This window comes from Diabrotica virgifera, chromosome 5, assembly GCF_917563875.1.
Source record: "Diabrotica virgifera virgifera chromosome 5, PGI_DIABVI_V3a".
Classification (NCBI taxonomy): domain Eukaryota; kingdom Metazoa; phylum Arthropoda; class Insecta; order Coleoptera; family Chrysomelidae; genus Diabrotica; species Diabrotica virgifera.
In genome coordinates, this window is record NC_065447.1 from 131,673,039 (window position 1) to 131,696,549 (window position 23,511).

The window sequence follows — 23,511 nt, forward strand, 5'->3', positions numbered from 1 at the left end:
CACTAACCATTTGAGTAATATCTACTGCAATATTCTAACTAATACCTAACATTTAAATAAACAAATTACTCAATTTATCTTCTAATAGTTAATCTACCTCATTTTTTTTAAGTTCTAAATACCAGTCTTACACTAACTCATTAAGTACCATCAATTACATTTTTTAAATCAATTTAACTTATTCTAGGTCCTTTCTTAGTTTTCTACTATTACCTTTCCACCTTAAAATTTCCTAAATGTATAATTTCTTTTTTTTACTTTGACCTATTCACTAAAAATTGTATGTATCAGATAACATTCTATTAAGGAGGAGGTATGGTTTGAAATCAACATATCAAGCACATTTTTGTGAATTTTTTTCGAAGCTATGGTAGAATTATTTTATTTTTAAATTAAATAAGCATATTAAGTACCATTCAAAGAATATGTTAGAAAAAAATTCAATCCAAAATATTGAAAAATAAGCCATTGGTGACAAATTTTGACAGGCAGCTCACAAAAAAATGGATTTTGCGGTGGACATCAGAACTCGACACTCGATCCTACGAAACAACAAATTCAAAAAGATTTAATTAGCTTATGAGTTTCACGAGGTCACAACGTCGAGTTTTTTTATTTTTAATGATTTTTGAATTTTTGGTATCAGTCAGAATTCAAAAAAATGAAATTTTTGGTAAAAATTGTGTGAAAATCAACAGATTTATTATTGTTGAACAAAAAATAAGCAAAAAAAGAAAAATATCTCGACGTTGTTACCTCATGAAATGTCTAAAGAAAATCTGTGCAAAATATCAGGTACATCGGCCTGGTAGTTTTTCAGTTACAATGTCCACCGCATTTGAAAAAGCAGTTTTGAGAAAAATGCGTTTAAAGTTTTAACAACTGCATCTTCATCTTCTTATATGTATGCCAAACCGTAAAGTGATGCACATTGGAATATGTTTTTTGAATCGATGAATAATCTACAAAAGAGAAGGCGAACAGTTGTTTAACGTTTCTCACTACGCTCACGCGTACTGGAGCGAAGTCGCGGCAAAGCGAGTCGAAGGTAGGGATATTCAACACCCTGTATCTCTGGTAATTTTACTCCGATTATTTTGAAATTTTCAGAGTGTATTCTTGAAAGTATGCACTTTTATTTGAAATAATAAAAAAAATTAAATATTTCAAACCATACCCCCCCCCCTTAAAATAAAATATATTGTAGTTACCATAACTCCCAAATAAGTTCAAATAAAATCTGTCATTTTCTAAATCAATTTTCAAAATAATGTTAAAGAAGTTTAAATTTTTACTCTTATAGTTGTAAGTATCGAAATATTTAAGTTTGTCCATGTCTAATAATAATAAATTAGCAGTTTTCTCCTGAATAAGTCACCAAATAGTGACGAAATATTGGGACTTAAAACAAATAGTTTTCTTTCAACTGACCGAATCGCCGTTATTCAAACATTACTATATATACAACCTTATATAATATATATATATATATATATATATATATATATATATATATATATATATATATATATATATATATATATATATATATATATATGTTCGGAAAGGTTTCCGCGGTTAATACAATGAAACTTAAAGCTAAAATCAATATCAACAAAAGAATTAATATTAAAATTAAACTCACCAGGCTTCCGGGTTGAACCGCGTCGTTGGTTTCTAGGCCGAGCTTTCGACGTCCTCTCTGACGTCATCTTCAGGGCTTCCGGGGTCTCAGTCTCCTGAGGCTCCAGACACTACACTCACTACTCACTACTTCACTACTCACTGTAATACTGTTGTTGCTGACGCTGGGGCGGTCATTTATACCGTGGACTGATGTGACTGACGTGGCTGTCAATGACGTGGCGGAGTGGGAATTAGCGCGAAGACTATTTGGAGTGGCGCGAAGATTTTTGACGGCTGGAATTGTATTTGTAGATGGAGCGGACGATGTTTTCTTTAGGAGGGGTCTCCAAGTCGAAGGTAAACGGATGCCGTCATCTCTTTTATTGAGACAACTTGGCCGTTTTTCGATTTCTATGGCTTCTCGGATAATCCTTTGTTTATAGAAGCGGATGGGGGCTATGGTTCTGGAGTTTTCAAAGTCAATTTTGTGACCTGTATGAAGATGGTGTTGGCCTAGGGCTGAAACTGAATCGGAATTGCGAACAGATATGGAATGTTCATAAATCCTATTTTGGATTCTACGATTGGTTTGTCCTATGTAAGATCGGGGGCAGTCTGCACAAGGAATTTCATAAACTCCGTGTTGTTCATTTGGAATGTTGTCTTTGACGGATCGGACAAGAGATGAAAGTTTTTGTTGGGGGGTAAATACTGTTTTTATTCCTCGTGGTTTAAGAATTCTGTCGATTTTGTCAGTAACACCTTTGATATAGGGAAGAAAAGCTTTCGTATGATCAGGATCTAACTCTTTGGGTTGTGATTGAGCGGGAGATTGAAGTTTATGGATGCTCCTATCGATGTGATTTTCGCGGTAACCGTTTTGGATGAGGGCTTGTTTTAAAGAAGAGAGTTCAGTAGATCTACTTGCATCATCGGAAAGACGGATTGATCTGGAGACAAGAGTATTAATGACTGAATTAATTTGAGAAGGTGGGTGATGAGAGTTGCCATGCAAGTAGCGGTTGGTATGGGTGGGTTTTCGATAAACAGAGTGATGAAAACCTTGTGATTGGTTCTTCTTAATAAGAACGTCGAGAAACGGTAAGGATGAGTTAGTCTCCATCTCCATCGTGAACTGGATACTGGGATGTATACCTTTCAGATGGGTCTGAAAAGACGCTAAAGCATCCCTGCCGTGGGGCCAAATGACGAATGTATCGTCAACATATCGTAGCCAACATGTGGGTTTGAGCGTAGATGTGGATAGTGCTCGGGTCTCAAAATCTTCCATAAAGATATTAGCAATTACTGGAGAGAGTGGTGAGCCCATTGGGGCACCATTTATTTGTCTGTAGAATTGATTTTGGAAGATGAAATAAGTGTTGGACATGCAATGTTTAATGAGAGATAAGTGGTCTTGCTGGATACTGTGTTTCGTTTCCAGAATATTTAGGGTGTCATCTATAGGAATGTTAGTAAAAAGTGAAACGATGTCGAAACTTACTAGAATGTCTGAGTGTGAGATAGGATATTGTTTGAGAAGTTCGATGAAATGAAAAGAATTTTTGACGAAAGATGAGGCATTTTCGGCGAAAGGTAGAGTTTTGGCTAGATATTTTGCCAAAGGTTGTGTCGGACAGTTGTATGCACTGACAATGGGGCGTAGAGGAAGATCGGGTTTATGAATTTTGGGTAGGCCATATATTCGAGGTGTTCTAGAAGACTTTTCACGAGGAATTAAAGTTTGTTTTACGGCAAGAGGAAGAGAAGTTTTATTGATGATGGTTTTTGTTGTTTTTTCCAAATAGGTTGTGGGATTATTAGAAATTGGCTTGTAGTCGGGGGTGTTAATGAGATTTGAGAGCTTATCGATGTAAGAAGAAGTGTTTAGGATGACAGTGGCGTTTCCTTTATCGGCAGGAAGAATGACTAGATCTGGATTTGCTTGAAGTTCTTTCAGGGCTTTTCTCTCAGATTGACTAATATTTGGAGTAGGGGGCTTTGAGTTCCTAACCTTTCCGAACATTTTATTCGCCTCTACGGGGAGGAATTTTACCATCTCACTAAATCATACAGCAATCTGTTGTTGCGCAAAACTCGTCTTCTTTGCGATCTAACATTCCTTAAAGCCTGTCGAGACCATAAAGTCATTCCCAAATGTCTAAAACTCAAACACCATACTTCTTCTTCTTCTATCTCCCAAATTCTTAGAAAATCCAGTTTCGCGCTTCTTCGTGAAGCAATTCATTCCACTAGACGAAAACTAGAAGTCACAAACACCCATATTTTTAATACCTGGTCATCTATTCATTCTTTTCATGTACATCCTATATTATGGGACAGTTTCGACCGTATAAACACACAAACAGCCCTAAATACTTTCGAGTCTAAGACTGAAACTCAAAAGCGCAAATTAGCTCATCCAATTACCCAACAACTTCCAAAACCCAGAACTTTGAAACCCACCACAGTGGTTCACAACTTTTCTGATACCCCCATTTCTACTATTGCCACTCAAGCTTTAGCAAAAGGTTTCAATTATTCTGTTACCCCAAACCACATCCCAATTGAGACAATCATCTGTCAAACTGAGGAAGCTATCTCTCATTTACCTTCTGAAGATGCTGAAATAGTTAGACAAGACGTCGCTAGAGTTCTTAGGAACTCAAAGCCCCCTACTCCAAATATTAGTCAATCTGAGAGAAAAGCCCTGAAAGAACTTCAAGCAAATCCAGATCTAGTCATTCTTCCTGCCGATAAAGGAAACGCCACTGTCATCCTAAACACTTCTTCTTACATCGATAAGCTCTCAAATCTCATTAACACCCCCGACTACAAGCCAATTTCTAATAATCCCACAACCTATTTGGAAAAAACAACAAAAACCATCATCAATAAAACTTCTCTTCCTCTTGCCGTAAAACAAACTTTAATTCCTCGTGAAAAGTCTTCTAGAACACCTCGAATATATGGCCTACCCAAAATTCATAAACCCGATCTTCCTCTACGCCCCATTGTCAGTGCATACAACTGTCCGACACAACCTTTGGCAAAATATCTAGCCAAAACTCTACAACCTTTCGCCGAAAATGCCTCATCTTTCGTCAAAAATTCTTTTCATTTCATCGAACTTCTCAAACAATATCCTATCTCACACTCAGACATTCTAGTAAGTTTCGACATCGTTTCACTTTTTACTAACATTCCTATAGATGACACCCTAAATATTCTGGAAACGAAACACAGTATCCAGCAAGACCACTTATCTCTCATTAAACATTGCATGTCCAACACTTATTTCATCTTCCAAAATCAATTCTACAGACAAATAAATGGTGCCCCAATGGGCTCACCACTCTCTCCAGTAATTGCTAATATCTTTATGGAAGATTTTGAGACCCGAGCACTATCCACATCTACGCTCAAACCCACATGTTGGCTACGATATGTTGACGATACATTCGTCATTTGGCCCCACGGCAGGGATGCTTTAGCGTCTTTTCAGACCCATCTGAATGGTATACATCCCAGTATCCAGTTCACGATGGAGATGGAGACTAACTCATCCTTACCGTTTCTCGACGTTCTTATTAAGAAGAACCAATCACAAGGTTTTCATCACTCTGTTTATCGAAAACCCACCCATACCAACCGCTACTTGCATGGCAACTCTCATCACCCACCTTCTCAAATTAATTCAGTCATTAATACTCTTGTCTCCAGATCAATCCGTCTTTCCGATGATGCAAGTAGATCTACTGAACTCTCTTCTTTAAAACAAGCCCTCATCCAAAACGGTTACCGCGAAAATCACATCGATAGGAGCATCCATAAACTTCAATCTCCCGCTCAATCACAACCCAAAGAGTTAGATCCTGATCATACGAAAGCTTTTCTTCCCTATATCAAAGGTGTTACTGACAAAATCGACAGAATTCTTAAACCACGAGGAATAAAAACAGTATTTACCCCCCAACAAAAACTTTCATCTCTTGTCCGATCCGTCAAAGACAACATTCCAAATGAACAACACGGAGTTTATGAAATTCCTTGTGCAGACTGCCCCCGATCTTACATAGGACAAACCAATCGTAGAATCCAAAATAGGATTTATGAACATTCCATATCTGTTCGCAATTCCGATTCAGTTTCAGCCCTAGGCCAACACCATCTTCATACAGGTCACAAAATTGACTTTGAAAACTCCAGAACCATAGCCCCCATCCGCTTCTATAAACAAAGGATTATCCGAGAAGCCATAGAAATCGAAAAACGGCCAAGTTGTCTCAATAAAAGAGATGACGGCATCCGTTTACCTTCGACTTGGAGACCCCTCCTAAAGAAAACATCGTCCGCTCCATCTACAAATACAATTCCAGCCGTCAAAAATCTTCGCGAGACTCCAAATAGTCTTCGCGCTAATTCCCACTCCGCCACGTCATTGACAGCCACGTCAGTCACATCAGTCCACGGTATAAATGACCGCCCCAGCGTCAGCAACAACAGTATTGCAGTGAGTAGTGAAGTAGTGAGTAGTGAGTGTAGTGTCTGGAGCCTCAGGAGACTGAGACCCCGGAAGCCCTGAAGATGACGTCAGAGAGGACGTCGAAAGCTCGGCCTAGAAACCAACGACGCGGTTCAACCCGGAAGCCTGGTGAGTTTAATTTTAATATTAATTCTTTTGTTGATATTGATTTTAGCTTTAAGTTTCATATATATATATATATATATATATATATATATATATATATATATATATATATATATATATATACAGAACTGGATTCGAAATCCGATGTATTTATCGACCGTGCAAGTATATTCTATAACACTATAAAACAGTGTACAAAATTAACTAACAGTTAGGTACAAACATAATATTACAATGATATAACTTACGAATTGTTGTAGGTATGTTATATAAAGCAATTTAACTTAAAGCTATGCATGTCGTTTCACGAGAACGTCGAGGGCGGCACTGAGTCAGGTATCTTTTCTCACATGTGTTAAGGGTCAAAAGTTCCAATATCGAGCCATCTGTTTAATATTCTGCTATTTTTCGAATTTTAAAACATTGCAGTAAATTTCGCTTAATCTACTTGTGTCTGATTTGTAATTAATTGAACGATTATTACTGTTTATGTGGTACATCTCGAGGAACAACCTTTTCTTATAATTGCTTTCTGAATCTAAGCTTTAAGTTAAATTGCTTTATATAACATACCTACAACAATTCGTAAGTTATATCATTGTAATATTATGTTTGTACCTAACTGTTAGTTAATTTTGTAGTTTGTTCCTGATGAAGATGAAATTTTAATAAATACTCATCGAAATATCGAATTCAACAGAATTAAATGTAGTTTCAATCTAAGCCACAGACCGCAATTCCCGATAATTTCAACACTGTTTTATAGTGTTATAGAATATATATATATATATATATATATATATATATATATATATATATAAATTTGGTTATCGGGTTATGCAGCAATTGAAAAAGTGTACTCTTTTAAATTTCTTTAATCCGAGCTTTCGGTTAAGATTTTAACCATCATCAGGGTGCTACAAAGATATTTTTGGTGTAAGATAATATGAAAACATGTATAAAATTTTGTACTTACAAACTTATTGAGGATATTTCAAATATGGTGTAACTAAAATGAGAATCAAACTTAACATGGTCATGTAAATGCTTCAATGGAAAAAACATAAAATAAAGTAGTAATTTAGTAAAATAAAAGTTAATTAATTTAGCACAACTTCAAAATCAATAAAAGATAAAATGACATTTAGACATGACATGACATTATTTGAAATATCTTACAAAAATTTTTAATATAGATGAACAATTTATTGAAGGACCAATAGGGTCAATGATAAGAATTGAAATATTTTTAATTTTTATAAAATATTGTTAACACTATAGAGGGATCGCAGTGATTGTGATTATAGGTCGACTATACTCAAAGGTAACACGAAACCTAATAGAAAATGATATTAAAGACAAAAAACCCCGAAGAACAAGCGGGATATAGGGCCGGACGCTCCAATATGGATATTTTTCATTAAAATTTGCAATGGAAAAACTAGTGCAGAGAAATAGAGAAACCATATAGCTTCAATAGATTTGGAAAAAGCATATGACAGTGTACCGACCTCCCAACTATGGATAGAATGGGTAAATTGAAAATAAATCCAATTCTTATTAACGCCACTCAAAATTACTACGAACAAAAGTTTGCAAGAATTAAAATGGGACAAGAAATGACCTCTCCTTTTCAAACAACAAAGGGACTTGAAACAAGGCTGCTGTCTGTCACCTACCTTTTTAAAATCTATTTGGACAGATTCTTAGTGAAATGGGTAAAAAAATTTGTAGAAATATGGGAATAAAGGTGGAAGAAAACACGTTATATACGACGATCTCAGTTATATGGTAAGAAAACTGCAAGAAGAATATGAGGTGGCAGGTCTAAACATGAATATGACAAAATATGAATATCTCTATATGTAACAGATGAAATATGTGACCTAGTCTTGGAAGACGACAAAATCAAAGGCGTGCATCCTGCAAATATTTGGGGGTCATTTTCAACAAGAAGGGAAATAGCGCAGATGAAATCAGGGAAGAATTAACAAGGGCAGAGCAGTAACTCGTGCCTTAAGCTATCTTCTCTGTGGCAAAAAATTTTGACAAGAAACCAATACATTTACGGAAGTATAGTCCAAAGTATTACACTTTACTGTTCGGGAGTATGGGATGTCGTCAAAGGTAATAGAAACAAACTTATGACGACAGAAATGGATTATCTGATACGAAGCTGCGATAGATCAAAACTGGAGTTAGTTAAAAACGAACAAATAAAAACGAAATGAAAGTGGAGCGAAATATCAATGATGACATAGAACGAAAACATTATCTGGTTCGGACATGTTAAAATAATGCCAGAGTACAGATGGTCTAGAAGAGTATTGGAATGGATACCTTCTGAAAGAAGAAAGAGAGGACGGCCACGGAAAAGTTGGCACAACGAAATTGATGGAGCAATGGTGGCAAGAGACTTAGAAGAGGCAACTGCATATGACAGAAGAAGATGGAAATTGGGGGTGGAGAAGCGGCGATAGCTGTAATCAATCCGTTATATATGTATATAAATAATTGTTGTAATTATAACTTACGGTTAAATTTAACAGGAGTAAAATTATTAATTAAACTTGATTAAATTTTTTTTTAAATAATTAATACAAAAATTAATCTATTATGTTGTTGACAGGTTAGAGTATCTAGAAAAGGAGTTAGGAAATAACTCACGATTATCTAAAAAGAGTAAATAAGAAAACATTTCATTTAAGTGGCCTATATCAGTACGATGATTCATTGAATTTGGATTTTTATTTATGTGAACCATTTCCAAAAAGAGCCTCTTTGTAGTATGTGACTCACGATCCAATATCTGCACGTCATTGTAATCAATTTGATGACCATTATTGAAAACATGTTCACCCAATGCACTTCTACCTGGGTACAATCTACAGTCTGACTTGTGTGAAGTTATTCTGTCTTTTAGTCTTCTTGACGTTTGACCAATATATATTTGATTACAATCTAAACAAGAAAGCCTGTAGACTGTATCAGTTTTAGAAAGCAATGGAGTCTTGTCTTTAATGTTAGAAAAAATCTTATTGACTGTGAGAGCAGTTCTAAATGAAAGTTTGATGTTTTCAAAAGGTTTGAAAAGTCGAGTAAATTTCGGTGCAATATCACTAATATATGGTAATGTCATATAAGTTACATTAGGAACGGGAATCGTGATGGTTTGTGAGTTGTCTGTATTAACATTGTTATTAATAATTGTTGGTTGAATGTTGATTGTATTAAACAATAATTTCTTCAACAAAGAAGCTGGATAACCATTTTCCAAAAAAAGATGATATATTTTTAAATTTTTTGAGTGAAAAGAGACATCGCTAATTTTTAAAATGCGGTTTTTCATAGATTTAATTAGATTGATTTTTATAACGTGTTTATGGTATGAATTATAGTTAAGATATCTGCCTGAGCTAAGTGGTTTACGATACCAATCCACTAACAAAATGTTATTCTTACGTATAACTCTAGTGTCCAAAAAAGGTACAGAACATAACGTGTCCTCTTTTTCAAGAGTAAATTGTATGTGATGGTTAAAGTTGTTAAAATAGAATAACAAATTATTAAGTTCATTAGTAGGTAAGCAAAGAAGAATATCATCTACATATCTTTTGATGAAAAATAATTTAAAAGGTAACACCCTTAACACAATATCCAAAATATAACTCATAACATAATCAGCTAAGATTATGTTATGAGTTATATTTTGGATATTGTGTTAAGGGTTATTATGTTATGAGTATATTATTATGTTATTATATAATGAGTTAATTATGTTTCATCAAAAGATATCGACGCTTGAAAGGTAAAATGTATAATACGCCACTTTTTGTAAAATAGACTTTATACAGTGATGAGCGCGCTAATAACCGGCAAAATAGCTCAAAAGATGGAAAATGTATTAAGTTGTAAGATAAAAAGAAATGCAACTACTGGAGGTGGGATTTTATCGGTATTAACTTATAATTTACATTACCATTATGGATAGTTTCCACCTTTATACCTTTAAACGTCAGCTAGTTAACTTCGGTCTTAATTCTGCGTATGACGTTCTCTCAAATCTGGTTTTAACACCGGTTTTAATAAGTTACGTATGTCTTCTTTTTCTTTTGTTTATTGGCCTCTACGTGTATGAATATTTGGCTAGTCCATCGTCTTGGAATAAAGGAAAATAAGGGATTTATTCACCTACAATTATTAGAGTAGAGTAGATATCGGAAAAATACAACAAAAGTAAAAACTAAATGTTAATAAAAACAGCTTAATTGGTAGTAATTTTTTATTCTAAAATTAACTTAATTTCTACCATGATTTTAGACGTCTTGCATTCACTCCTGTCACTACAGAATTGTTGTCGAAGGTTGTTTCAAATCTCACATTTGTGACTTTTTTTGCAATAACTAAATATTAAAATTTGAAATTATTGAGTTATTAACTCTAAATTTTAGATGATTAAGGGATTTTTTCTCTATTCTAAGAGCTGGCCGAAATACCCATGCAGGTAGAGGCCAATAAACCAAAGAAGAAGAAGACATACATAACCTGATAAAACTGAGTTTGAAAGAACGTCATACCGGTGGTCATATGTAGAATTAGAATTATGACTGAAGTTAACTAGCTGACGTTTAAAGGTATAAAGGTGGAAACTATCCATAATGGTAATGTAAATTATAAATTAATACCGATAAAATCCCACCTCGAGTAGTTTCATTTCTTTTTGTCTCACAACTTAACACATTTTCCATCCTTTGAGCTATTTTGCCGGTTATTAGCGCGCTCATCACTGTATACCATTAGATTCAGTGAATTTTTCTACGTACGTATAAAGGGGATTTAGGCTGTTTGAACTACTTTTTTGGCGTATTAAACATTTTATTTTTGGGATGGTTTTGAAAGCAGCTATGTCTTATGCGCCAAATTTTAATACAAAAATATGTTATCAGTCGTATAATACACCCACCATGTTTGATTCTAGCAAATAAGTCAATTTTACTTTCAGGTATTAGAGCCTTAAAGCCGTGTTAGTCATTTCATATGGCAGAATATTTTTGCATAGTGGTGTTTAAAACAGTTTTGTTTACATCAGTTACGGGTACAGGTGGCGTATTATACATTTTATCTGTTTATAATAATATCAAGCGTGGTACATCATCCACTTCGAAGACGGTCTGTCCAAAGATAGAAACTATTTCCAAACAAAATTTCAAACATATCAACACAGAAGTAAAGACATGGTTTATTAATATTTGGCGAAAAACACTTATAAAAATATAAATTATTTAAGCCTGATAAGTAAATAACAATATTTTTTAAATCTGACTTCACCTACAGAAACTCGATTTTATGGTAGGTACATGTACAGTATGAGCCAAAATGTTCGCGGCAAATGAGAAATGTTTTATTATAAATCTCTTAAAAACATTTCTTTCTGATGAAAGTTGGTGCTTAAGAGAATTTCAGTTTTGGCAATAAAACATTTAATTTTTAAACACATAGTATTCTCATAATAAACTCAAAGTTTAAAATATTGAAAGATTTACAATACAAAAATTAGAGCGTGTCATAACAGTATATTATGCAACGAGCATTTAATGATGGTCATTATGAAGCGAGTATGAGGGATACGAAACGAGCCGCCTAGCGGCGAGTTTTGTATAGAGTACGAGCTTCATAATGATATAATTAAATACAAGATGTATACAAGATTTTTTCTATGATCATTCACAACAAAAAATATATTCAAGTTTATTAATTTTGTAACGCAAACAAATTAAGTAATTTGTCAGTTTGTTTACATATTGAGAACTGTCAAAGCCATCGAAGTATGTATTTGAATCGCCATTGGTCACTTCGCGAGTGCCACTTTCATCGCGAATGCCATCTTCTTCTTTAAGTACCGTGCCCAAATTTTTAGGCGTGGGTAGCTTCCATAACAATTTGCCGATATCGTTCTCGATCTTCTGCGGCATGTAACAATTGATCTGCTGATAAGCCAGTCCATTGACGAAGGTTTCGGAGCTATGAATATTTCTTTCGACCAATACCCCTTTTTCCGTCGATCTTTCCATTGAGTATTAACTGCAGCATCCTGTATCTGCTACCTCTCATTATATGCCCCAGATATTCAAGTTTTCTCTTTTTTATCATCTTCATTAAGTCACCTTCGCCTTGACCTACTCTGTTTAAGACTTCTCTGTTTGAAATGCGTTGAACCCAAGATATTCTGAGCATTCTACGATACGACCACATCTCAAAGGCTTCTAATTTGTTCATCATGTTAACCTTCATGATCCAGGTTTCACATCCATATAGTAATACAGGATACACATAACATTTTAGGAACTTGATTCTTAGTTGTAAGTTCAGCTGAGAGTTGCTCAGAATAGATCTAAGTTTCATAAATGCTCCTCTTGCAATTTCTATACGAGTTTTAATTTCTTCATCCGGATTTAGTGCCTCGTTTATCCAACATCCTAGGTATTTAAAATGGTTAACTTTTATTATTGATTCATCATTGACAATTAGTTGCATAGGGCCGACGTCTTGTTTACTAACCACAAGTAACTTTGTCTTTGTTGCATTTATGTTAAGTCCGTTATTGGAGCATTCTCTAGTGACTCGATCTATAAGGAATTGAAGATCTTCGATATTTTCAGCCATGATCGCGGTGTCGTCTGCATATCTGATGTTGTTAATAGTTTCTCCCCCGATTCGAACTCCACATTGTCCTTCCAAGGCTTCATTAAAAATTATTTCTAAGTATACGTTAAACAAAGTTGGGGATAACACACAACCCTGTCTGACACCTCTTTGAATGCAAATTTTGTCTGTTTCTTTGCCGTCTACCAGAATAGAAGCTTCTTGATTCCAATATAGATGTTGTAAAAGTCTCAGATCTTTATCGTCTATTCCAATCATTTCTAGATATTCAAACAACCTATCATGTTGAACTCTATCAAACGCCTTCTCAAAATCTATAAAGCAGACGTAAATTGGTTTCTGTACTTCCCATGATCGTTGAAGTAATGTTAGCATTGAGAACAAAGCTTCCCTTGTTCCCAATCCTTCTCTGAAACCGAATTGTTTGTTTCCCATTGTCTCTTCACATTTCTGCTTGATTCTATTAAGAATTATCTTAAGAAGTAGCTTGAGAGAGTGGCTCATGAGACTAATTAGTCTAAAGTCTTTACATGATAATGTATTAGGCTTTTTTGGGAGTGGAATAAATGTAGACTCTAACCATATCTGTGGCATCATGCCAGTCTCGTATATATGGTTATAAATGTTTGTTAGTTGTGAGACATTGTCGTCATCCAGAAGTTTGAGCCAGTCTGATGGTATTTGGTCAGGGCCTGGAGATTTCCCATTTTTGCTCTGTTTGATGGCTTTCTCTACTTCCGCTTTTAAAATACTAGGACCAGTATTCGTATACTTTGTGGTGTTAAGTGGTGGCCTCGTATCCAGGAAGAGCTCTTTTATATAGTTAGTCCATTCTTCTTTTTTTTCATCCAAGTCGAGAATTATTTTACCTTTGGAGTTTCTCATAAAGTCAGGAGTTCTTTTTCTCTGAGTGTAGGTAATTTCTTTAAGCTTTTTATGTATATTAAACTCGTCATGTTTTCTTTGTAGTTCTTCCATTTCACGACATCTTTGTTCCATTCAGTCCTCTTTTGCTCGCTTAACCTCGTATCTTATTTGTCGATATATCTCTCTATACCGAATCTCGTCTTTGTTTTTCTAATTTCTTCTTTGTTGAATAAGGTATAGTATTTTATGCCATATCGCGATTATATTGGTTACAAATTTGTATCGTAATGAAAAGCTGTATCATGGTAGTGAAATAGTAATTGATATACCAGGTGTCCACATATATTTTCCCCTATTTTTAGTGCCTATAACTTTTAAACGGCTCAAGATAGAAATATGCGGTTTTCGCTGAAATGTTTTATTTTAGTAAAAGTTTTGTTTGAATGTACCTTTGCAATATCATAATGAATATTCAAATCCACCTAGAGGTAATAGTGTAAATTATGTCCTTCCAGAGACTGACGAAGAAGATTGTGTTCAACTTTAATATTGCTGGTGTGTTTTTTATTGTTTTTGTCATAAACCTCAGTTGTTTTTTTTTCGTAGAAATAAAGTATTTTCTAGTTACTTGAACTATTTCTTTTTGTTTTTTCAATGTAAAATGTCTAGACTATCTAATAATTATGCAATAAATATAATAAAATATTATTAGAATTTAAACAGAGAATGACTTATATTCTTGTAAATTTCACAAAAGACACTTCTAATAGCTTGCATTCATAAGATAAATATATTATAAAACATTTCACCTTCTCATAAAATTACTCATATTTGGTAAATTAGCCGTTTTCAGTTACCTGGTTATATACCGCATTATGCTTATAATACATTTCTCCTGATTGCATTCAAGAATTACTTTGTACAATGCGCCATTAATTTTAAAACTAGATAATATTTCTTTTAGAAATTCATACCATGAAAGCATTCTAGTATAAAACATTTATTTTCCTAAGATTGGTCAAGATAGTAAGCTTACAACAAAAATTATAATTTTTTTTATAAAATTTCAAACTTTAAACGGTTCTCCTGTAAAATTCGTAATTGGCGTATTAGCCGTTTTACCTTTCAAGCGTCGATATGTAGATGATATTCTTCTTTGCTTACCTACTAATGAACTTAATAATTTGTTATTCTATTTTAACAACTTTAACCATCACATACAATTTACTCTTGAAAAAGAGGACACGTTATGTTCTGTACCTTTTTTGGACACTAGAGTTATACGTAAGAATAACATTTTGTTAGTGGATTGGTATCGTAAACCACTTAGCTCAGGCAGATATCTTAACTATAATTCATACCATAAACACGTTATAAAAATCAATCTAATTAAATCTATGAAAAACCGCATTTTAAAAATTAGCGATGTCTCTTTTCACTAAAAAAATTTAAAAATATTATATCATCTTTTTTTGGAAAATGGTTATCCAGCTTCTTTGTTGAAGAAATTATTGTTTAATACAATCAACATTCAACCAACAATTATTAATAACAATGTTAATACAGACAACTCACAAACCATCACGATTCCCGTTCCTAATGTAACTTATATGACATTACCATATATTAGTGATATTGCACCGAAATTTACTCGACTTTTCAAACCTTTTGAAAACATCAAACTTTCATTTAGAACTGCTCTCACAGTCAATAAGATTTTTTCTAACATTAAAGACAAGACTCCATTGCTTTCTAAAACTGATACAGTCTACAGGCTTTCTTGTTTAGTTTGTAATCAAATATATATTGGTCAAACGTCAAGAAGACTAAAAGACAGAATAACTTCACACAAGTCAGACTGTAGATTGTACCCAGGTAGAAGTGCATTGGGTGAACATGTTTTCAATAATGGTCATCAAATTGATTACAATGACGTGCAGATATTGGATCGTGAGTCACATACTACAAGGAGGCTCTTTTTGGAAATGGTTCACATAAATAAAAATCCAAATTCAATGAATCATCGTACTGATATAGGCCACTTAAATGAAATGTTTTCTTATTTACTCTTTTTAGATAATCGTGAGTTATCTCCTAACTCCTTTTCTAGATACTCTAACCTGTCAACAACATAATAGATTAATTTTTGTATTAATCATTTAAAAAAAATTTAATTAAGTTTAATTAATAATTTTACTCCTGTTAAATTTAACCGTAAGTTATAATTACAACAATTATTTATATACATATATAACGGATTGATTACAGCTATCGCCGCTTCTCCACCCCCAATTTCCATCTTCTTCTGTCATATGCAGTTGCCTCTTCTAAGTCTCTTGCCACCATTGCTCCATCAATTTCGTTGTGCCAACTTTTCCGTGGCCGTCCTCTCTTTCTTCTTTCAGAAGGTATCCATTCCAATACTCTTCTAGACCATCTGTACTCTGGCATTATTTTAACATGTCCGAACCAGATAATGTTTTCGTTCTGTCATCATTGATATTTCGCTCCACTTTCATTTCGTTTTTATTTGTTCGTTTTTAACTAACTCCAGTTTTGATCTACCGCAGCTTCGTATCAGATAATCCATTTCTGTCGTCATAAGTTTGTTTCTATTACCTTTGACGACGTCCCATACTCCCGAACAGTAAAGTGTAATACTTTGGACTATACTTCCGTAAATGTATTGGTTTCTTGTCAAAATTTTTTGCCACAGAGAAGATAGCTTAAGGCACGAGTTACTGCTCTGCCCTTGTTAATTCTTTCCCTGATTTCATCTGCGCTATTTCCCTTCTTGTTGAAAATGACCCCCAAATATTTGCAGGATGCACGCCTTTGATTTTGTCGTCTTCCAAGACTAGGTCACATATTTCATCTGTTACATATAGAGATATTCATATTTTGTCATATTCATGTTTAGACCTGCCACCTCATATTCTTCTTGCAGTTTTCTTACCATATAACTGAGATCGTCGTATATAACGTGTTTTCTTCCACCTTTATTCCCATATTTCTACAAATTTTTTTACCCATTTCACTAAGAATCTGTCCAAATAGATTTTAAAAAGGTAGGTGACAGACAGCAGCCTTGTTTCAAGTCCCTTTGTTGTTTGAAAAGGAGAGGTCATTTCTTGTCCCATTTTAATTCTTGCAAACTTTTGTTCGTAGTAATTTTGAGTGGCGTTAATAAGAATTGGATTTATTTTCAATTTACCCATTCTATCCATAGTTGGGAGGTCGGTACACTGTCATATGCTTTTTCCAAATCTATTGAAGCTATATGGTTTCTCTATTTCTCTGCACTAGTTTTTCCATTGCAAATTTTAATGAAAAATATCCATATTGGAGCGTCCGGCCCTATATCCCGCTTGTTCTTCGGGTTTTTTGTCTTTAATATCATTTTCTATTAGGTTTCGTGTTACCTTTGAGTATAGTCGACCTATAATCACAATCACTGCGATCCCTCTATAGTGTTAACAATATTTTATAAAAATTAAAAATATTTCAATTCTTATCATTGACCCTATTGGTCCTTCAATAAATTGTTCATCTATATTAAAAATTTTTGTAAGATATTTCAAATAATGTCATGTCATGTCTAAATGTCATTTTATCTTTTATTGATTTTGAAGTTGTGCTAAATTAATTAACTTTTATTTTACTAAATTACTACTTTATTTTACGTTTTTTCCATTGAAGCATTTACATGACCATGTTAAGTTTGATTCTCATTTTAGTTACACCATATTTGAAATATCCTCAATAAGTTTGTAAGTACAAAATTTTATACATGTTTTCATATTATCTTACACCAAAAATATCTTTGTAGCACCCTGATGATGGTTAAAATCTTAACCGAAAGCTCGGATTAAAGAAATTTAAAAGAGTACACTTTTTCAATTGCTGCATAACCCAATAACCAAATTTATATAATTACTGTCAGCAAAGACTCATTGTCTTCTATATATATATATATATATATATATATATATATATATATATATATATATATATATATATATATATATATATATATATATATATATATATATATATATATATATATATATATATATAGTGGAAGAGGGGATAATGCTGGGAGATACCCTTTTTTATACCTGAGGAAGCAAAATGAAACTCGGGTGCTTCGTTTGATGTGCCTTTTAATTAATAGTCTAAGCTTTCGTCAATGATTATTGACATCATCAGAGTAAACTACAAACAAACAAGAGAACAAACAATAAACAGGTGGAAATAAGTATAAAATTAAAACACTTACCCAAATTATAGCAAAAAAACTCAGTGATTTGGGTGGAAAACAAAGAAAGTGTTATTGGTGTACATACATAACATATTTTTAACTACATAGTAAGAAGTATCCATAGTTCACAATGTATTTTTATCAAAATAAGATCAATCTATTTACATAAAACCTAACCACAAATAATTGGAATATAGGTACGTTGTTCAAAACAATCTAAAAGTAATTAACAATTTACGGCGGTGTCACTAAACTTGTTTGAAATAGCGGGATAATTTGAAATGCAAAAACGACAAATAGTATCTAAAATGATAAAAACAAATACTTAAGTAACATTAGATTTACAGAATGACAAAACACAATACAAGTAAATAAAATAATTAAAATTGTTATTAAAAGAGTTGATGGGATCATAAAAATGATGGAGATATGGTATTTAAATATTAATTTTTTGTGATTTTTAAATTAAAATAGTTAAAAAATCTAACCTATATCACTCATATATCTGGACGACAATTTTTTTTGTTCCTGAAATGTTTTGTTTAAGTAGGAAGGTGTAAATGGAACTTAAATTATCCACATCCTTCTTGTGATTGATGGGATTTTTCGCATTATAAATGTTAATTAAAAGGCACATCAAACGAAGCACCCGAGTTTCATTTTGCTTCCTCAGGTATAAAAAAGGGTATCTCCCAGCATTATCTCCTCTTCCACTAAATATTTCCAGTACCCGTTATCCTCCTTTGATTATATATATATATATATATATATATATATATATATATATATTATATATGTACATATATAAAATGATGTTGGATAATCGAGTACAAATATAAAAATAAATAAGCAAAATTATTGGCTAATACTCGTAAAGTGAATGTGAATTTAGTTGGAAATATATAAAATGATGAAGGGTCATCATTCCATACATTTCTGTGTAACTTTATACACCGGTGTTTCGGCCTATTTTGGCCTCATCAGTATAGTGTAGCAAGTTAAAAAAGTTGTATGTTAACTTGTATACTACATTCGCTCTCGCGAGATTTTTTTTGACACATTCGGAATAGGAAACACACAACACAAAAATTCCTATCTCACACTATTCACTGCTAAAATCAACTTTAATCTTTCATTAAAAAAATAATTATTAGAAATAGTGGGAGTGTCTACTAATCTCATAAAATTTTGTGAAGTTTATTTCTACAAAATATTTTTATTTTGTACGATAAATAATTTTCTCATTTGTTATCAATACATTATAATGGTGCAAATAAATAATTATTGAGTGGCCTAAGGTTTATGTTATTTTTATGTCTGTTTACTATTAATAATATTGGATATGAGCAGGTGCGTTGGTTTTGTAGTAATTTCCAGTCACTTCTGACAACTGAACTTTTCAAAAAAGAAATTACTAACGTCAGTTTCAAATGGTGTCAAAGTGAATCTCGCGAGAGCGAATGTAGTATAAAACGATTACTACATGAGCAAGGTTATTTACGAGTATTAGCCAATAATTTAGCTATATATATATATATATATATATATATATATATATATATATATATATATATATATATATATATATATATATAGACAGTATTTAAGAAATAGGCTAACTAAAATCAATAATAATTGCTATTTTTGTGCAACCAAAAATCCAGAACACCATAGCTTCCTCTCACTAAACTAGGTGTCTAGGATCCCTAAAACACAAAATATTGTTATGAGAAATGCAGAGTCAATACTCTCACTAAAAACACCGCATATCACAGAACAACCTTACCAAAGAGTTACTTATATGTTATATGTACTTACATTATTTGAGGATGTAGAGCCTAGTTGTTAAACACTGCCATATATAAAGAAATTTTGTCCTGGTACAAATCGTAAATATGAATTAAATTAAAAACTATATAAAAATTGCTATAAAAATCGAGTATAAATTGATAAAAGGTAAAATATTTTAAAAATTGGGTATGACAAATGGCATTTTACAAAATGTTGTCGATTTTTATTCAAATTTTTTTTTGAATTCATACGAAAACGTCACCACTACTGAACCAATTACAATTTTTAATAAATGTTTTTTAAATTTTGAAATAGGAAAAATCCGACATGAGAATAGAAAAGTTTTAATCAATGCAAAGTTTTTTTTAGTCTATATTGAAAAAATCTACAAATTATGTATTAAATTAAAGAAGAATTTGAATTATTAAATTTATTCTTCTTTAAAATAAAAATGTATACCATTTTTATTCAGTTGCAATGCGAAGGCAAAACAATCTTACTTTTCAATTAGAATACGGAGTGCAGTCCAGTCCATTGAATCGCAATTTTCGGCTCTTATTGGAGCCTTCATCTGAAGGAACGTAGGCACTGTTCTCCATATTTTAACTGATTCGTATCGAGAGGTTTTCCCACCCATTGTTTTCCCACCAATAAGTTTTCAATTTAAAAATCTTTTAGTAATATTTTTAATATTTTCAATATTAATAATTTACTATTAGGATTGAAAACTACTTCGTCTTATTCTTCTTTGCTCAATAAAATTAATATACATGTTCCATCTAGCTAGACCAACCAGATCTATAGCTAGTTTCCATTACCCTATACATCGCACTAACTATGGATTTAACAACTTCATTTCAAGAACTGCTAACTCTAGACTAGCCAATCAATATGACAACATAGATTTCTTTTCAACCTTTGGCTCATTCTTGCGTCAGGTTTTGTGTACCTTGGCTCGAGTAATAGAGATAGGGATAATAGATATAGATAACTTTTGTATTGCATTGTATAATAATACAGATTAACTTTTTGTATTGTAACCATAGATATAGTCTGTATTATGAATTTATAGTTTAATATTAATTGTAATTGGGCTTGCCCGTTGATAAATAAAATAAATACTGACTATATCTACGGTTACAATAGGTCTAGATTCTAGATGGAACAAGTATATTAATTTTATTGAGCAAAGAAGAAGCAGCAGCTCTACCATGCAGAATATTGTAAAAAGTAATAAAATCTCTCTTCTTATGACACATAGAAATGGGAGGCATATTTAATGTAGCAAGTAAATCTACATCATTGTATTTGAAAGCAATCTGTTTAAGGAATTTATGCTCAACACGACACAAGGCCTCTATATGCACACCATAAAAAGATGACCATACACAGGACGCATACTCAAGATGGGGACGGACAAGAAAGCAATAAGCGTTTTTAAGGCAGTAATCCCAGTAAAATCCTGTGTGCTTGCCTTGTTGACTACATTATTTAAGTGATCATAAAGTTGTAGAGTTGCATCCAAAGTAACACCAAGATCCTTGATGAAAGGTACAGTATCTTGGCAATGCTGTCCAATCTTGTATTCAAAAGTGATTGGGGATCTAGATCGAGAAAACGTAATGGCTTTGCATTTAGATGGATTCAGACTAATCCCATTTCTTGTACACCAGTCCAACAAATTGATTAACTCATATTGAAGTTTATCACAGTAATTGGGAGATTTAATCAGACAGCTCAATTTTAAGTCATCAGCAAACAGCAAAAAAAGGGAAGAAGAAAAACATTCGTGAATATCGTTTATAAAAATGTTACAGAAGAGGCCCACGATAAGATTCTAGAGGAACCCCTGAAGGAACAAGAATGGATTTGGAAAGAAAATTACCAACTTTTACTATCTGTCTATGATTAGACAAATAGCTGCTAAACCAAGAAATCATTGGTTCATCAACACCAATAATTCTGAGCTTATGGACCAACATACCATGAGACACCCTGTCGAAAGCCTTGGAGAAATCTGTGTAAATTGTATCAACTTGATACCCCCTCTCAAGGGAGTCAAACAAAAAATCTACAAAGTAGATTAGCTCAGTAGATCTATGGGGTCTAAACCCAAATAATTTCTCCACTTATCTCGACACTGTAAGGTACAAGAGGACGGCTTAAGTAAGTAAGTAAGTAAAGTTGCTAGGAATGGCTTTACTATAAGAAGTTACTGTCTTAGAAAACTACATTATTCATATGTATGCACAATACAGGGTGATCAACTTCTGTGACAAAGTCCAATATATCTGTTATTATAAAATATATGAAAAAAAGTTGTTAATAAAAGTTATAGATACCTTTAATGTACACATTTTAAAATTAGTGAGAAATATACAGGGTCCTCCATAACACGGTGCCAAACTAAAGTTTTGTTTTTTTAAATGGAACACCCTGTATTTTATTCAAAATCTGGTTTCTCTACATTTTTCTGATTAAAAAGATATAACACTTGTCTAGGGTTATACTGAGTGTTTCAAAGTTATGAGCACTTTTATCAAAAAATCATACTGATTTGATAGCCCTGTATGACTCTAACAGTATAATATAAACTTATTTTTTTTACTGCTGTTGACTGTCAATATTAAAGTAGTTTTGCAATAACGTGCAATTTTTTTATCACTACACAAATTGTATACAGGGTAAGTCAAAATGCAAATAAAAGATTTTCTTCATATTTTTAAATGGAACACCCTGTATTTTATATTACCATCGAAAAGTTCTTTCATTATACTTGCATATCTTTTAAATATTCCCTATACCTAAAGTTATTACTTTTCGAGATATTTTAGTTTTATTGTCGATAACTCATAGATACGTTTATTACAGTAAATTAATTACCCATAATATGAGAAACCTCCAATGAGTTTGTTAATGATAATTAAAATTAGACTGCATTTCATTTTTTCTCCAATTTTATGGTAAATTATATACAATAACGACAATTTTATATTTACTAACAAAATGATATTAATTTTCCGCGAAGAAATGGAAACTATAAATTGCTGCAAGTTTTTGTTTAAGATGGCTTTGAAATAATTGACACAAGAACTGTCAGATGTAAGATTTTAAATATCTGTACGTTTTTACTTTTGTTATTGATTATAATTGTTTGCCATATTGTTATAATTGTTACCCAACAATGAATTTTAGTCGTGAAGAAATGACAGACATGATATGGTTTTTAGGAGAGTGTTTCAAAAACTCATTAGTTGCCACAAGAATTTATAAGGAATGGTGTCCATAGCGTCAGCAACCAAATAAGATAGCATTTGACAACTTGTTTGACAGGTTTAATCGTACTGGCTCTGTTTATGAAGCAAAGGAAAAAACAAAATTCATTATTACGAATGAAAATTAATTAAATGTTTTACTGCCTGTTACAGAAAATCCTCATACAAGTATTCAAAATATTACAAGAGAGCAAGATATAAGTTATATATCTATCCAGAAGATAGTCAAGAAAAACAACATGCACCCATATCATATACAAAAGAGTACAATTTTGTCAATGGTCACAAAAACAAATAGTTACACTGAGAGATTTTTTTGAGTTTGTCCTTTTTTTTTGGAGACGAGGCAACATTCCACAAAAATGGTAGTGTAAACA

General features: G+C 32.6%; 1 protein-coding gene across 10 annotated transcripts in view; it reads right to left on the reverse strand.

Annotated features, from left to right (window-relative positions):
- The window catches only part of LOC114343065 (uncharacterized), a 618,263-nt gene that overhangs the window by 468,568 nt on the left and 126,184 nt on the right, over positions 1-23,511 (reverse strand). Inside the window, exon 1 of one of the 10 annotated variants that reach the window (XM_050651574.1) lies at positions 19,887-19,940. The exons of the other annotated variants lie outside the window; for them this stretch is intronic. The gene's annotated coding sequence lies outside the window, so the exon portion shown is untranslated. Of the gene's footprint in view, positions 1-19,886; positions 19,941-23,511 lie in introns of those variants that run through there. 10 annotated transcript variants of the gene reach the window in all.